The following is a 19602-nucleotide window of genomic DNA, read 5'->3' as shown; positions in this document are numbered from 1 at the left end:
GAAAGACTGCTCTATTGTGAAACGAACGAGGTATGAACCATGATTCTACAATAAATAGCTATGAAATAGTACCTGGTTGACTGAAAGCCTAAAATTTACCTTTTAAAACGAGGAATTTCTAAGGGTTAGAGCTCGTAATTTTTTTTTACAGGAGACCTAAGTTCGATTTTGAACGTTAAAATTCATGTAAACTTAAACTCGTCTCAGCCTGTTGCTTAACGCATCAATTTTTGACACTTGTGTTCAATTTCTACGAAACAGAACCAAATGTCGGACAAGTTCTGTATTTTGCTCTAGAAATAATCGATTATAAAATTACGTTACCTTCACTCTGAGTAGTTAACAATACAAAAGCAAGAATTTTAGAAACAAAAAATGCATCAAAAGATTGCGATCTGGACCAATAATTAGGAATCATGGGATACAAAAGGTTTGAACGGTTCCTAAATCGAGTTTTCGTATTTTCTACGGAATAAGCACATCATACTTAGTTAACTGGCACTTTGTGTTCGCTACACTATAAGAAGTTCTCCAGATACATATGGAGTACAATAAAATTTTTGAAGAAATATATTAGATCTTTTGATCCAATAAGGGATTTCTTCAGGATTTATTTCTGAATTTTGTCCTAAGTCCTGGAACAATGTAAATACAATGCTGCCGTGCTATGTCTAATAGAAAAAATATTATCTGTGTATAATGGAAACATGGCCATCCGCAACAGAGAGCAAGAGCGGCAGTTGCCCCATGGATTTTCGTAGTGTGTTCAGTTCTTCGAAATACATGTCAAAACATACTAATTCCTCTCACATACTTAATATAAAGGTAACCAAGAAAGTTCTAGCTCTTTTCTCACCCTCTACATTCGAACTTCGATGTGTCATCTAAGATGTGCATGAAATATTAAAAATAGTCTCCATCAGCATTGACGACCTTCTGCCAACATTCTGGAAGGCCATGGACTCCATAGCGATAGAATTTAGTGGTCCTGAAGCGAAGAAGATATCAAGTGCTTTTTGTACTTCTACTAGGGGTTTGAACTGGTGTCCTCTAAAGTTATTCTCCAAGGAATGGAAATGTGATAATCGGTCGGTGCAATGTCCGCGGAGTATGGCGTATGCAATAGCGTTTCCCATCCAAGGCGTAGAATAGTGTCCCGGGTCATCCTAGCCACGGAGGGCTTAGCGTTGTCCTGTAACAGGAGGACCCCTTTGCGATTCAAAAGTGCTGGCTCCAGAGTTTTGAGTTTTTCTTGAACACGGCTCAACTGCTGACAGTTGCATTGATGCTCCTACCAGCTGGTAGCAGTTCCCAATGCATGATACTGCGAGCAGTCCACCAAACACACAGGAGTACCTTCTTCTGGTGCAGTGCTGGTTTCGGCTATTTTGGAACCGGTCCATGGGATGCTAACCAATGATGACTTCGCCATGGAGCTTTGTATAGGACCCATTTCTTATCAAATGTCAACACCCTGTCCAGAAATGGCTCCTTCAAACTCAATTGCTGCCTGAATATCTTGATTTTGTACATGTGTTGGTCTTCCGGCAATGGTGCGTCTTCGAGTATTTCATCAGCGTCCTTAATATTATTAAACATGGCCGCGTGCGTTGTCCGCGTAGTCACGACACCCTCACCAAGGGTCTGGTATATCTTCCGCCCCGCTACAGCGGCGCTTGACCCCAGCTTGAACTCGTACAGCGTAAGCAAGTTTACGATGTAACTGAACTGCCACAACCAAATAGTATGTTGGATATACCCACAACAACAACTGACTTTCACCTTATCTCCATTCGCATTCAACTCACGATGTGTGGGTCGATTGAACACAGACCTCCACAAAAAGCGACAGAACTTTCTTGGTTACCTTTATATGTAATAATTTTATTGAATATTATTAATATATATTTTATACAATATATTATAGTACTTAATATATTATATTAAATATTATAGTAGTATAGTTCGTTTATTCTAAGTTGAAATGTGTGTAAATATTTCTTGTTTTATATTATGCATTATTTGTACGTGTATCAGGGTGTGTTTATCGCGACTGTGCTTGTCTGTTGGTCTTTTCCTCCATGGAATCAGTCTTTTCACTCCTTGCAAAAAAATCTGCACACGTCACTGGTGGAAATCATTTTGTCCAAAGACCAAACACATAAATTAATAGACCTCATTGAACTGGACTGAAGTATAAATCTTTATATATAGTTTCCGATCAAATGTATGAAAAACGAATTTCCTTTTATTAACATTAAAGTTTTATTAACATGCTATGCAAGAATCACACCACCAATTAAAGTAATACTGATACTAAAACACACCACCATTAAGCATTCCTTTATAACTCTAGCAATGGGACGTAGAGGCACGATTGCTCAATGGTAGAACGCTCACCTCTTGTACGTGGGGTCCATAGTTCGAACTTGGGTCAAGTAAGTTTGTGGTGGACAACATCGTGTCCGTGGGTTTTCTCAGGGTACTCCCAATTTCTCATGCCACCAATTCTTCCATCATCATTCACTTGCCTTAATCATCGTCTTCCTTAGCCTAGAAGGCATAATTCTGGGACGTTAAACTGAAATATCTAAACATCTAGCAATACGACAGAGCACATGAGTAACACATCATTAATTCTTAAACTCTAGTGTTTTTGTTAATTTGTTAATTATTATAACGTAAATATTAAATAATACACCTGAAAACAGAACCTCATGCGTAATTAATTAATGCGGTCATGTACAGTACACAGCAAAAAAAAAACCTCCAACATGAGCGTGTAAGTCTATTGTGCAACTACGCCTAACAGCGTAGGGAATCAACATAACGACTAAGTAGCATGAATCAGGCCAGAAGAAATCTCGGCGTCCTCCCCTGCACGCTTATTTTGGAGCAAAAGACTTCGTCGTTTCACAATAAACTTACATGCTCATGTTGCAGGTTTTTCGTTGCGGACTGTACAACTGCATTCATTCATTTGCTTGTAAATCAAACGATTATTTTTCGTCTTTGGAGCCAACTCCTTCTTTTTACCCTTTACCGAATTCATTTCCAAGCAATATTGGTAATCTTAAGCCTCAAAGCGGACTACAGTAGCTTAGTGGTAGAGCGTTCACCTCTGTCTGGTGCGTGGAGTCTCTGGTTCGATATAAGCTCGCACCAAGTGGAGTGGCGGACAAATACCGTGTGTGTGTGTTTCTCAGGATTCTCCCGTTTTCTCCCACTTTATTTATTCCACCATTCCATTCATTTCTCATCATTACCGCCTCCTTTAATCTAGCCGACATAATCGTGGGACGTAATTTACGTCCCACAACACGTAAAACTTAAAGATATAATTTCATTTTATTTAGCCTCAAAGAAAAGACGCATCACGTTTCTAGAAAACCAAGAAGTTTTTCCTTTTCTTCAAACTTTTCGCTTGCATGGACTCAAAGTGTACTTTTGTAGGGTATAAGATGCCAAAAATATATGGAAACAATAAGAAACAGAAAATAGGTTTCTATCCCTAGCTTTGAATCCAGGGAATATTGATCGTACTTTGTCAAAATATAACGATACCGCTATTCTATTTACAAGTATTAGAAGTTAGATCATAGACATTAAACTCAAATACAATATCCGACGTCAATATATACATTTACATAACTACTAAGGTTCTTATTGAATCTCTTTGCTGTGCCAAATAATAAACTTAGACATTAAAATAAAATATTACAACGTTACTGAACAAAACATAAATCCTGTACGTACATTAGGCGAATTGTAAGGAATTGATTTTGTCTTTCTTAAAGTAGAGAAGCATGATTTATTATTTTTATTTTAGATGGCTGAAGGATAATGTTATTTCATTTAGAAATACGAGGCTAGTAATTTTGTTCTTTAATAGAATGTTTCCGCTACGAGTTGCAATAAAAGCATTTTATAGTTAACTGTCAGATTCGAATAAGGATAGTTTTAGGTTTTGATACCATGTTTGCTCTCATGTGAGAATATATATATATATATATATATATATAATCAAGGGCGGATCCAAGGGGGGCTAAGGGGCTCTACCCCCCGTTGACGCTCAGGTTTACACTGGATAAAATGGGATTCAATTCTGCTTTACACTGGATAAAACGGCAAATTATGGTTTAGCCCCTCCCTTGATCATATCCTGGATCCGCCACTGTGTATATATATATATATATATATATATATATATATATATATATATATATATATATATATATATATATATATATATAATTTTTTTCAAGATGCTGACATTTTTATGATTATACGTATTTCTTACTCTCTCAGGGTATACGTAAAATATTATACCTTCAAAATTCTAATTTATTTGAAATAATGTAGTGTCCTATTTTCATCCTAACACAATTCCATTCCTCTTGCCAATGGCATCTACAACTAAGTTTAGACTGAATATAATTGTTCCCTCGCAATCAGCCAGATAAATTCTACACTAAGAAAAATCCTTTATCCGGACAGCGGTAAATTGTACGAATTTTACGGAATCTATATGTTTACTACGGAAATCTATGCGGAGCACATTATTCATATGCTACATACATACTGCCATATGTTACACGGACAGTATTATAAAACATATGTTTTCAGTTATACGTTTCCTACTAGCTGTTATATATAGTAGTAGTTTAAGTCTAAAAAATACAGGATTTGCGTATGTAACTTACTTTTCTACGTCCACCAGATACGTTTTTTCTTCTCTGCGTGCGTCGTCCAACGTTTCGAGAACCGACAACATTGTTCTCGTCTTCAGGGCAAAGTATACTAGACTGAAAAGAAAGCAGAGAACTCAATAGAAACTCATGCGTACGGTACTTTTGCACACAAAGTCCACTTGCCAAGAACTGGGATCGAACCAAGGACTTCACACAACAGAGGTGAATACTTCTTTCTTCCTGAAGACGAGAGCAATGTTGTCGGTTCTCGAAACGTTGGACGATCTACAATTCACCTGGCTGATTGTCCGAGAACAACTATATTCATCACCACACCAGGGACGCTTCAGTTCTTTTTTAAGTTTAGACTGTTTGGTGAAAATGAATAATATTGGCTAGAACTTACTTGAATTAATAGCAGGAGCTGCTGTGACTCTGTGATGGAGTGCACACCTCTGATATGTTGACTTCTTGGTTCGATCCCAGCTAAGGAAAGAAGGCCTTGTCGTGGAAAAAGACATATGCATGGGCTTCGTTTGCGTTCTTATATTTTCTCCCACTTTTTCATTCTACCAATTCATTAATTTATTATCATAATCATCGTCTTCTTTAGCCTCAGAGCATAATCCCGAGACGCTAAACTCAGAACAAAGAAGACATATTGAATTGATAGTAAAGGTCGAAGTACGAAAATAGAGGAAATCAGATACCAGAACACATAAAGGGGAATAACCATACAGTAGCGTCATTTTAGAACTTACTTGAGGGACGAGGGGAAGACTATTCATTGACATAAGTTGTTTCATGTTTTACATAAGTATATTATTCTATTATTGAGTAATATATATTTTTTCTGACCTACGTTCCAGGCTCATAAGACATGATGGCTGGGATTTTTCAATCCCTATACCTTCATATAAGAAGTAAAAAAGACGTAAGTTCCAGAATAGCGCAGGCTAAACAAGCCTTCAATAGGAAAAGAGGACTGCTAACATCGTTAGAAAGGACGCTAACAAGAGAAATGTGTTGTTGGACATTAGAAAATGATTTATTAAGACTCTGGTATGGAGCGTGGCGCTTAACGGATCAGAGACGTGAGCACTGAGAAAAGCTAAAATATCCAAGCTGGAAGCATTTGAAATGTGGTGTTGGTGCACAAGCATGTCCGTATCTTAGACCGAAAGTAAAAGGAATTAAGACGTACTAAAGGAAGCTAATGAAGGATGACAGGTCATGAAGATAGTAGGAAAAAAGAAGAAACAGCATGCTTCGGCAATGCGATTGGATGACCGTGTTGATAGAAGGAAAGACAGAAGGAAAACCAGGACAAGAAAGACCAAGGATAGAATATCTAGATTCAGTTACGAAGAAGAAACCTTATCAAACTATAAAAGAGCTCTCCCAAGCGAGAGAAAAGTTTTAAAATCTCCATGTTGCCTACCAACCTATGGTTGAGGTGAACAAGAAGAAGATATCTTTATATATCAAAGTCAACGGGTCAAATGTCATATATGATCCTACTAAATGGCTTTCATGTCTTTGTTTGACCGAGTAACCTAGATCCTAGTTGAAAAAGTTTACGACTGTTGTCGGTAGCAAAACCGGAGTTGAACTCTCTACCAAATCTGAAGCTAGGAAATCTTCCCATGATTTGGCAACATTGGTTCAAAGATGAAGAAATAGAGAAAAAGGCCCTTTTGCTGTGTAAGCGATGTTATCATCCAACACACACATACACACAGACACATGAAAGATTAAAGCTGTAATTACTTTCATCTCATCATGGTCTCTCCTTTTAAAAAAATTCTTTTTGGGAGAATTTTTAAGTTTGATATCTGCAGAGACAATTCTCATTCTATCTATCTACCAACTTCTATATTCCAAGGCTCAAGTTTCTTTATTTATCTACTTGCTCATTGTCTATCTACAAAGTTTTAATTACCAAACATTAAGGGCTAACGTTTTCCATGCAGACATTACAGAGGAACGTGATCGATTTTAGTACAAAATCTGCTTTATTATTACAGCGTAAATTCTACAAGGAATCATTAAACTATTAACGGCTATTATTGTAAATTATTAAGACTCCCCATTACGGTGAAATTAAAATACCGCTAATTTTACAGTAATTATGCGATATCTTTAAACAAATATAATATAATTAAAAAGTGGAACAAGAGCTCGCTAGACAATATTATTTTACGTGAGATACCGTTATCACGGCTCGCTTATCTGCTTTCTATTTTCAGCCATTTAGAAAATCGGCGTTTATTTTCGCGTTTTTAAATTTCTGCGAACGGAAAACAACTAGGTGATTCGTGATAACGGTGCCTCATACAAAATAATATTGTCTAACGCGCTCTTGTTCCACATTTCAATTATATTTTATCTATTTGAAGATATCACATAATTACTGTAAAATTAACGATATTTTAATTTTGCAATGATTAGGCCTCTTAAACAAATTTAATTTCAGAACAGATCTTTTAAAAATTTCTGAAAAAATACGCCTACGCCATAGATTTTCCGCTTTCTTTTATGTATTTTAAAAATCTAGAATTATACGTCTGAAGATGTCCATCCTAACTAAAGATAATTTAGCAATATTTCCAATCGGAACAGTTGAGTTTTGTTATACACTGTGAAACGACAATACAATTCAAGTTATGAAAATTCAATATTGAAACCGGAAATACTAGTATATTACTTCCTCTTCCGGTTTTAGTAGGGAGATGAAGGTAATGATGGTATCTTTACCTGGGATGCTGAATCGACTCCAAAGAATAGCTTGTTGCTATTTGCTCCCATTTTCTCTTCTATTTCGATCAGTATTGAAATCTGAAAAAGTCAATTTCCCTCACTTTTAATTTGAATAGACTGTTAAGGTTAGTGTAAAGGGACAAGTTTTGCCGATAGATGTCACTACAGTCTTTGAATCTCCCCTATGTATTTTTTTATCTTTCACGAAAATTTACAATTTCTCTTACAAAATTCAACCTAGAGACTTCAAATTTTTAGAGAAGGAACTTCATAACCTATTAAAGGGAACAATCCGTGTCGATTTTTTATTTAGAATTTTCTTCATTGTTGAAACAGTTCCATTGTTAAAGGTTTGGATATCCATTTCAATAATCAAGCCCTTTCAGCAATGAAGAAAATTTTCAATAAAAAATCGGCACGGATTATTGGCTTCGATAGATTATGAAGTTCCTTTTCTAAAAATTTGAAGTCTGTAGGTTGAAATTTGTAAGAGAAATCGTGAATTTTCGTGAAAGGTAAAAAATACATGGGAGATATTTGAAGACTGTAGTGTCATCTATCGACAAAACATGTCCCTTTAAACCAACCTTAACGGAAGAGATGGAATTCTTGGGATCCTCAATCGATTCCGAAAAGACTGTTTCTCGCTATCTATTACAGTTTTTCCACTGATACTTGCCGACAGACAGACGGACGGCCGCAGAGAGTGACATGCAATTATAGTAGTCCAGTCAATAAAGGAAAAAAAATAGGATTTTGCTGGGGTTAATTAGTAAAAAGCTCAAAATTGGCCGTTATTACATTATAAGAGAAGCATTTTCCCAAAATTTTCCGATCCTCCCCCTCTTGGTCCCCCTTCCAAAGCCCAAAATATGTAAATTTGCGTATTTAAGTTGAAGTGAATAACTCGATGAAATCAACACGTTTCAATACGACTTTTTTAAAGTTAGTTTCCTCACATTACGGTCTTTAAGTCATGTTCTTACGTGTTTTTAGCTAAGGTAAGTATATATGACGCTGTTGAAATAAATTGCTGGAAAGGTAGATTTTTTCAACGTGATGTTCTTATTTCTTTTTTATTTTTCTTATTACTATTAAAAATCTGATAACGCTACAACGAAACGTTTCAAATAAAACTTCTATCTTGTTTTCTTAGCCTTAGAATGATATATGTACTTGAATGTTTACAATGAAATAATTAACTAAGAAAATATACAAAAATGTACAAAAGCGTATGAAATTGTACGGTAAAACCTAGCAGGGGCGGAACCGGGGTGGGGTGATCGGGACAATCGCCCCCCCCCAAAAAAGGAAACTTTCTTATTTTATATATAAATAAAACCCATTCCTGATTTTGGAGCTCTTAAAAGTAGCTGTAAGTAGTAGTATTACAACCCAACGCCCCGCCCCAGAAGTCCGTTCTGGATCCGTCCCTAAAAGCTAGTAGTCTTAAGTTACAAATAGGAAGTGCTTCCTGTGAATCATGATCATTTTTTCTGTCTCTTGAAGGCCCAGGAATGAAACGGTAGTGATTTCCCCACTTTTATCATTTATAAAGGGTGACCCAAAAGTGGATATACTGTACCGTACTGCATTTTATATAATTTCTTATTGTTATCCATCAGGTAGACTTAGTTTGTTTATTATTTGTTCTTAATGTGTTTTTACTTACATCTTAAGCTCGGAAGAGCCGAAGCAAATAAACCCATAAACTAGAATCTTATATTTGATGAATGCAGAGGTGTATACCTACTTTTCGGTCACCCTATACTTCTTCCTCTCTCTGTGCGTAATTTCCTATAACAGGCTAAAGAAGTTTGAATCTTCCTGGAAATATCGGTACTTCTTTCCGTGTTTGGCTCGTTTTCCTAAATTATTTTAATTGCCATCTCAATGTGCTGAATAAATGAAGTCAGCTGTTTCTTAGAAAGTTGTTTGATGGGATCAACATTAAATAACCTCTCCTATTTATAATTTTTGCTGTCGTTTTCCGTTTCCAGAAGACTTTTCATTGGTCAGCTCTAATGAATAGAATTCAGCAAGAATGCACATTGGTTTGGTCTACATCCTCAAATCCAATTGATTTTTCTTGTTAACGATGTCTTGTTTTAAATGCTAAACCTTGTTCTCCGAAGGGAAGTTATTGAAGAATATTATAACTTTTGTTTACTTAAATCGCGTAAAAGCGAAAACGCGTATGATATCACATATAATGGGGTAGGGGACAAGGGCGCCCATGTTGTGGTTTCCAAGGGGGCACGTATAAGCGACGTTTCAAAAATAGTTTCAAATTTTGCTGTAACTTATGTAAAAATTCTAATGGATTTTCGATATTCTGAAGTACAATTTCCTCTAGGGGGAGTGAGCGCCCCACCTTGCCCCCCCCCCTGATGGGCGCCCTTGGGGGGGGGGCCTGGTGATCGAAAGAAGTGGTCGGTGTCAAATATAGAAATAGGAGAGACGAAAATAGAACAAGTGAATAGTTTTGGATACCTGGGTACAATTATTAGTGCTGATATAAAGTGCGAACCTGAAATAAAAGCTAGGATAGGAATGGTGAAAGAAGCCTTTAGGAGGAAGAAAATACTATTTTGTGGGACCTTCAATAATAAGTTGGAAAAATACTCATAAAATGCTTCGTATGGAATATTATACTGTATGGAGCAGAAACATGGACATTACGCAAAATTATGAAAAACGATTGGAAGCTATCGAAATGTGGGTGTGCATTAGTATGCTGAGAATTAGTTGGGTCCAAGGGCGCCAATCAGGGGGGTCAAGGTGGGGCCCTGGCCCCCCTTTAGAGGAAATTGAGTTTCGGAAGATCGAAAACCCAATATATATTTTAGAATAGTTACCGCAAAATTTGATACTACATTTGAAATGTCACTTATACTTGCCCTCCCTTGGAAACCACAACATGGACGCCCTTGGTTGGGTCGTGTGGAAAATGAATGAGATAGTGTTAGAAATAGTGGGGGAGAAAAGAATAGTTTTAAATATTATTAAGAAGAGTAAGAGAAACTGGTTTTGACATTGGCTAGTATCATGTGGGACTCGCTAGAGGGTTTAGTGTCAGGAAAGACAGGGAGAGGGTGAGGGAAGCTGCAATTGGTGGATGATATCAAAACAGAAAAATCGTACTTGAACACGAAGAGGTCAGAAGAAGACCGTGGAGTATGAAAGCATTTCAGTTGCAGCAAGTAACTTACCAATAATATCACAATACCTATGATGTTAACGATTATGTATTAACCTCTACAGACCTGATTTTTTTTACTGCACCAAAAAATTATTTCTGAATATTTTCCAGTTAAATATATGTATTTCCGTGTATTAAACGATATTTCTTATTAAAAAGTGCCACAGGGGCACAGGGAGGGCATGTGCTCATTTAAGTACTTTTGGGGCGTACTACATGTATTTATTCTAAATATAAAAATAAAGAAAGATTGCTTTTGCTAGGAAGAGGCAAATATTATCAGCTAGTTTTCAATAAAAATTTATTTGCTTTCGTTTTCAAGTAGAATTCTTCCTTTAACATAATTTTAGATCCATTTAGTATGAGTATAATTACTCCCGAGAATTTGGTTGAATTCACTCCATACTGTAAACGACATTTTACAAATGTTAAATGAAAAATCGAATGTTAATGGCAAAAATATTGTTGCAGTATTTACAACAAAGTTGGAACAAAGTAGACTATATTGTTGTGATGTATCCTAACAAAATAATAAACAAAAAAAAAATGTATTAATTGCATATTCACCTTTAGTACCTTATAAGATAAACTGCTATTATAATCATGTACCGTCAATGTTTTATTAGAACAATCATATATTTTACATCACGAGAATAACTTTAACGAGAACACTCTTATTGTAATCTAATTCATACATGCTGTGTTCCCATATCATGTATCTCTTTGGTGCTTCATTTGGAAAACAAGAAATGGAATCTGATTCCATCTTAGTCTGCTGAGCATTATACTCTGATACAGTACTGGTGCTGGTTTCATTCAATGTGAAGTCACTATTGCTTGCCTCATTGTCGTCTGATATTGAAATGTCACTAGGACATTACCTAAATTTGTAGAATGTGATCAGGATTATGCAGTACTTTTCTTCTATAAGATGCTGAAATAAATTAAGAACAATTCCTTAGAATTTAAGTAGCTACTGCTGAACATTACTCCATAAAAGAAAGTTACTTAAATGTAGTCGCAAGCAAAGAAAAACTGGTAAAATTAAAACAAAGAAAGAGCGCAATTTAATATAGAAATATTTAGAAATTATAGTAACGATCACCTCTCATGATATTCCAGCAGTTAAAACTTTCATTAACACTACTTAATCGGAAAACAAGTTAAAAGCATAAACAGAGAAAGGTTAAAATCGATGCTATGGTCGGTAACGGCAATTACGGCTTATTCTCGTAGCATAAATAGATGTAAAACTGTTACAAAGAGAATATTACAATACAAGCCTATTTTATTACATGATTTATATCTCAATTGCTTTTAACACATCTTCTTAATCCAGGATTTAATGCATATTTATTTCTAAATGCAACTGGAACAAAACAAAACTTAAATTAGCGTTTTAGAGATTGAAAATATCTAGTAATATGAAATGTACTCAAATGAGTGCAGGGGAACAATATGTATACGTAAGTACCAAAGTACTCATTTGAGTACATGGTAGTTTTTACTCAGTTCTGAAATGCACAGAACGTCCCTACTACAAATAATACCTTTATATCAAGAAGTTGATATTAAATTACAAGAAAATATTTTTTTAAACCATGCGGAAGGTCAATAAGAGAATATACTCACGTTTTTTGTCAGGACCTTCAATCCTTTCCTCTCCTGCTGCAGCCATTCTTCTGAATCTCACACTGTATGCTCAATGATGCCATCCAATAGACCCATAGTGCACTAAATGTGTCCTCGAATAAGTACTTGAGTATCAAAACGTGTGAGGATGCGATTGAAATAAAACAACATATATTAACGTAATATTAAAATGAATGTACTCAAATGAGCACTAGGGGACCGTAGAGGTTAAGAAACACGGATTTTCTTTCTGACCATATAAGATTGTTTCAGAAGAGTTCATTGTAGGAAGTAAATCGTTTTGTATATACGTTTATGCTTTTAAATATAACAAAGCTTGCAATATTTATCTTAGTGTGTGCGGAAAGTAAACATATCAGAATGCAGAAGTGGTAAGAAATTGCGCTCTTAGCGTGTTCTTGAGATTTTCAAACTGTGCTAAAGTCTTACAGAACTGTTATGTCTGGTCGTGTTAAAAGGTATCGAAGCTGAAACAGGAAGAGGTTGCGAGAAATGATTTTTTCATGTGGGATCAGTGTTCCAAGAATTAGTTTCATTTCTGTTCATTTCTCTCTACTCAAATTGACATCAGTAGAAATTTGCTAGAGCTGATGATTTCAATATTGATACTCATAATATGTAAATGGCAATACGTAGTAAGAAACATTATCTTAATATCGATTCAGGACCCTGATTATAGTTTGAATTTCAACACTCCCTATTAAGACCGAAAATGGTAAAAATCTATTACGGTTTCCTGTTTCTTTTTTATTCCCATTGTCAAAAAGATATTGAGATACAGAAAAAAAAACTGTTTTGATATGCATTCAATTCGCTAGAACATTTTCCAATTTCGACGTTATCGCTCTATCATTATACCATCTCAAATTTCAATATTATATCTTCTAACATTTAGGTCTACCACATATTCACGAGCTTCTTAAATATAAGCATGTTGGTTTAGCTGCTATAATTTCGTTGCCGGTTTTATACCACACGTTTGTCTGTCACTTCTTATCTATTGGTTGCATTAGCGTTAATATTTCTAATTATATCTAAATGTAACTTGACAATAATTGCAAACAATCTTCTACGATTAATGGTTTGACGATCTGATCCATATAAGCTTCTTTTCATAATTAGCCCAAAATATGGTTCTGCGGAATATTAATCAGAAATATCAAAATAGCTATTTTATTGCTGTTGAACATAATCCACTTTAGTTCAATGCATCTATATCAGCGCTTGAGAAGGCCATTTATACCACAGGGAGAAAATCTTCCGAATGCGTGTGTAACTACTCATCTATCTCCGGTTGCACTTCCTTGTCACCCTGGCCCCAACTCACAGATGACGAGAACCCTAAAACAGGGTTAGCAGGGAAAGGTCAACGACATGGTCAAGTCCATTTTCGGTTTTTGAGGTGTGGTCTATACTTAGATGTCGTCTGCTACTTCGGATAGTTATCTGTGTGCTATTCCGTGGTGCCATTTGAAACAACCGTGCGAAAAGTGGGCGAGCCCATACCTACGTCACAATACTTCTGCTAGGGTTCTTCTCGTCATCTGTGAGCTGTACCTTCGTTAAGTTAATGCATCTTTGCACTGGCCAAGGGTGTGGAAATTTTAATGTAACTTTCTTCTCTAGTAGCAATACAACAAAAAAATGCCTCACCATTAGATTCATCTGGCTGAAAAGCTTTCTGTGCACTTCAACATTTCCGATTCAAACGTTTCGATACCCAGCTCATACTGACTTTGCTAAACCTCAGGACGTCATAAATGATATTGTGCACTGTCTGTGCAATTATTTTAATCTGTGAAGCAATTTCACATAGTAATACGACTATTTTGCCGTGTGGAAATCTCCACTTTAAGAATGCTGCTTTCCTTGACCTGAGTGAAAGATTTATCTGAACGCACAGAAGAGTCAATAGTGGTTATGCAGTGTTTCAAGTCCTCAGACAACTCCTACACTTATGTTCGGCTCATACCATACTGAACTGCCATGAGACAATGCATTTCTGTCAGTGTGACTCCTTCACTCGACAGAAATGCAACGAAACATTGCTGCCTACACTTGGAACAATCCTGTAGTAGTGCCACTATTTTGTAAATTCCCGTGTGCAACACATGCGTGCTAGTCTGAGCTATCAATATATGGATCTGGGTTGTTAGCGTTACATAAATCATAGAACAATCCGTTAAGAGTTTTTATTACAACATTTCCCGGTATTTATCGAAGGAGCCTTGTAGTTAAATTTCTTTTGTTCAGGAAACCATGTAAAATGAACACTTTAATATTAATTATTCTTGTATGGAAATACCAGAATTGGTTCTTGCATTCATTTTTACCACTAGAAAGGGGAAAAGGGAAAGAAAAAATAGAAAGAGACGCACTAAACAAAGAACGAAAAACGTTTGTAGAAAGATAATGACAAAAACGCTGAATACTTCAATTCTTCTGCTATTACGTTTTAAAGAAGGGAACTCAAACAGTAAACGGACTGATATATATATATATATATATATATATATATATATATATATATATATATATATATATATATATATATATATATATATATATATATATATATATATATATATATATATATTAAAAAAAAGACATTTTAAGTAATCAGCAAATATTGAATATTTCATATCCGTACTGCAATGTATGAAACACTTCACGTTTGAATAACCATTTTGATCTTTAGTCTTCCGGCGGGGAAAAAAAAATGAAAAACGGAGGGTGTCGTATAAAATCCAAAGCTGTGTGAGAATTAGGTGTACAAGCTTTATTGTATTGTATTCGTTTCCCAGATTGATTTGATATATATCTACTCCATCGAACACTGGGAATTAAAGGCAATGTGCGTTCGTCACAATATGGAATATATCCGCACTCTCTCTGCTTGCATGTAGTCTGGCATTGCTGAATGTAAAATAGTGGCGCCCGAGGTAATGAAATCAGAAGGCTTTTCAATGTTCTGTTTCTTCTTTCTTTTATTTTGGTCCTCTCAAACCCTTTCACTGATTCGAGTAGCGTGCCACCACTACATTCACAATCATATATGCTAAATAAGGACAAGCATAAAGTTTGAATATATATATATATATATATATATATATATATATATATATATATATATATATATATATATATATATATATATATATATATATGAAAGATATATTTTTCAATTGTTCCTTTTTCATATCGCTTTTGGAAAATCACTGTTGAATACGTTTGAAGAGCCATTTTGGGTAGTAATCAGCAGTTATTGAACGAAACAGGGGTTCTTTTTTTTTTTAGTCATAATAAATAAAAATGATCAACGGATAGAAGTTGATTGATAATCGCTGTTATATGTGCAAATGCCTGAATGAAAGAAGGGAATTCCAATAACAAAACAATATTCGTTTTTTTCTTTCATTCTTTTTTTTATCATTATTGTTGTCATACAGTATTTTATTATCAATTTTTACCAAAGTTTCTCTTTGATCTAAAATATGTGTTTTGCTTTGTTACATTTATCCAGTATGTAATGGTAGAAATAATAGTGGAAATCGTATAGAAATTTGGAGCGCTGTAGCTAACTCAGAAAAGACAAAATAAATCTCAATAAAAAGTAAATTTATACCAAAGAAAATAGAAGTAAAAACTTCAAAATTTAGAAATTTTTGTTGTTATGTTGACTGCGTTTGAATTTCAACTCTCAAGAACATTTAACTCCTAAAAGTGTCTATAAGCTCGTAAATAAGATTAGTCTTTTACACATAGAAGTCGGTGTCAAATGTAGGAGAGGAGAAAATAGAACATGTGAGTAATTTTCGATAACTGGGATAGTATTATTCGTAATGATAGGAAATGTGATCGTGAATTAAAAGCACGGATAGGAATGGCGAAAGAAGCCTTTAGATGGAAGAAAATACTATTTTGTGAAGCCTTGAATAAAGAGTTGAAGAAAAGATTCATAAAATGCTTGTACTCATGGGTCAGAAACATAGACATTACGGGAAAATTATATATAAAAAAAGACTGGAAGCGTTCAAATATGGGTATGGAGAAGTATGGAGAAAAATAGCTGGGTCCAACGGAAAATGAATGAGAGGGTGTTAGAAATGGTGAAAGAGAAAAAGAACAATTTTAGATATTATTAATAAGAGAAAGGGAAACTGTTTGGGACATTGACTAACAAGGGAGGGTCACTCAGTGGCTCCGCTGAGATCAGAACCAGACAATTGTGTTTGCATTTGATATAGTATAACTAGACGAATCCCAAAGTTATACGTGCCACCAGGCGGAATGTAGTGAGTTACAAAATATTTTGTAATGTAAGAGCTACTAAGCTGGCAGAATAGCTTGAACCGGGTCATTTGTTCGGAAATGGTTGGATACATGGAAAGCTCCGAGAACACATATCCCATCATTTTCAAGGACACACTTTTTGGGATAAGAAAAAGTTTGCCCTAGGGTGCCCCGCAGGGTCCCAGACGGGGTCCAACTCAAAATTTTCAAATGACAAGGGGGTTACGTAGCACATCGGTTGAAAGCTGTTGTTAAATGAGAGAAGATGGAGGAAGTCTCGACTTTCTACGTCAACCCTGTGCAAAATGGCGACGGGTCAAAATATAAGCAAAAACTTAATTGAAAATCTATGGCCACCTTGAATCCAAGATGGCCGTTTAAAACCTATGTCATTCATACCAGTACAAATCTAAATCTCTATTTTTCTCTATTATGTACTTAGAAACACTAGAAAGACAAAAGAATAATTAAATTTTGACTCACTTCAACTATTATTTCATTCCGTTGTGCTGCCCACAGTTGAAGCTGCCCATGCATTACCGGGGGGTACAAGATGAGCAGCCAAAAACTACCCCCCAATAAATCATATTGACATCCGCTTTTATTCTTTCCTTCTTGTGGAACCAGATATATTACCAAAAGGATACCGTCTTTTAAGTTGGTTTCAGGGTTGCCAGTAATATAAAGGTACGAGTAAGGGACAGGGTGATCATTCAGCGAGTTCAAGTAGTGCTTATACACAAAGATTACCCCCTAATAAATTATTTTGACAAACACATGTAGTAGCTCTTTCTTCTAAAAGGAGATGACTTTCACCAACAGGTGCCGTCTATGAATACCAGTTTTAAAGAAAACCGAAGATTGACAATAAAGCAGGAGGAAAGGATAAGGAAGTTTAGTTCTCCCTACCTGCTCACGCGGTCATCGGGTCTCTAGTTGGCGTCAAAAGACATAAACAAAGCTCTTTATTCGATTTACAGCCACACCCCTAAATTCTTCGACCTTTTTAGCCAATACGATTCCAGTGTCTAATGTCAAACTCTCATCAACTCCACGTGGAGTAACACTTCTTTGAGAAACTTTTGTGTATCCGTTTGTAATGAGTAACGTAAGTTTCGAGGAGCAAAAGCCAACGAAGAGAATTATGAAAGTCAGCTCAAATAATTGTCATATTTCTTACCTGCTGCAATACTTACAGATTCATTGAAGCTATTATGTCTATTCCTTCTTGCGTTTCATGTTAATTTTGTCTGATTTTAAAGTAGGAAATTTTCCATAATATTATTGTAAATATATATTTGTTTTGTGGTTTTCTTTGTTTTATTTCATTTTCAAGGCGTGTTATTTTTTAAAACATTTCTTTTACCGAGAGTTACTTTTTTGTAAAAAAATCCGACTTTAAAAAGTCAGTTATTATACAAGAATAGTTATTATTTATTACTTTATTTATTGTACTGCTTATTAAATTTTCTTTATTTTTCTGCCTGCATTATGTTTTAAATAAATGTTTTAGTAATGCTTATAAGAAAAAGAGACAAATGATTGGATAATGAACCAATTAGTTAAAATAGATACACATATTTTCCCAAGTTGTAGTTCATAAAATTACCTGTATGCTTATTCGAAGTGACTGCAAATTGCAAGGAATAATCAATGGAAATCATAACACTATTTCACTTTGAAATAAGTATAATAGATCTGATTCTCGTTTTATTGGTTTGGATTAGATATCTGAGTTTAGTGTCCCGTTCAGCAGCAAGGCTGTATGAGACGTGGATCTACAGCTTAACGTGGAATCCAGACCACATGAATTCCCGCTGAGAATCGAACCTGGGCATCCCACCCCAAAGGCGCGTATGCTATACACACGAGGGAGTTATTTCTAGTCTGGTATACACTAACGCACATACATATTATATAGAGAGAGTGTGTTATGTATCCACATAATTAAAACAATACACAACTAGATAGATAGGTATGCAGAGAAGAAATATCCTGGCGATACAAGTAGTTGATGGAGAAATCATAACAAATTCCTTCAAATTGGAAGCATTTCATATGTCAATGGAGTGAAAAAAATCACTGATAGTGATCCGTCTTTGAAAAAGACGAAATTCGCTGGGTTTAGTTATGACCCTTAAGCTCCTATTCTACAACTGCTTCAACTTCAAAAATGTTATTATTCCCCTTGTTTACCTTCATTTTCAACGAATTTAAATAGTTGGTTACTGAATTCTCTATGTCTGTGTGTCTGATATCTGCATTTTTTTTTCAATTTTGAGTCGTCCATTCCATAGAGCATCAAAAACTACCTGAAAGAAGTGATGACATTTTTTGCGTCACTCTTACCGTTTACAAGATATTGGAAGAAGTTCCGATTTCGGTAGATTTAAGGAGCCATATCTCGGGAACCTTAAGTGATAGTGAGATCATATTGGTGTTGATCAATACCTAAGAGAATGGTGAACATTTTGGTACCAAATAATAACCGATGGCCACTGGTTATATCTGCATTTTCAGTATATATACGGTGATAAAAATGTGACAGCTCTATATAGCTAATTCAATAGATCCCCTAATACGCAGGTTCCAAATATGTAAGTGTATTATCTATCGAATTTAAACAAATAAATTAATTATTAAATTTCATATAAATTTCGGAAAAAAATAATTCGTTCTAAGTTAGTTCTGGCAATACTCTTCGAGCATTCTCAACTGGTTAATGTTCCTGCGCAAACAGCAACTTGCATGTCTCTTCGCTACTCTCATTTTCATATCTTCATTCTCACCATCGTGGTTAATCTGATTGAGTAAAAAATTATGATTAACTAAGCAAATTCATCACCATCGCAATGCCGAACACGTATTTCAAACTTGGAAACGCCGTTTCCGATTTTGAAAACGCTCCTCCGTACACTATAAGATATTATTACACCCTACCTTGTATATCACATCGTTATTAAAAAATCATATACAATACATTTTTTAACTAATAAGTTAAAA

Source organism: Thermobia domestica, chromosome 14, assembly GCF_964235325.1.
Source record: "Thermobia domestica chromosome 14, izTheDome1.hap1.1, whole genome shotgun sequence".
NCBI lineage: Eukaryota > Metazoa > Arthropoda > Insecta > Zygentoma > Lepismatidae > Thermobia > Thermobia domestica.
The sequence above is the reverse complement of the archived record's forward strand: the minus strand, read 5'-3'. Positions refer to the sequence as shown.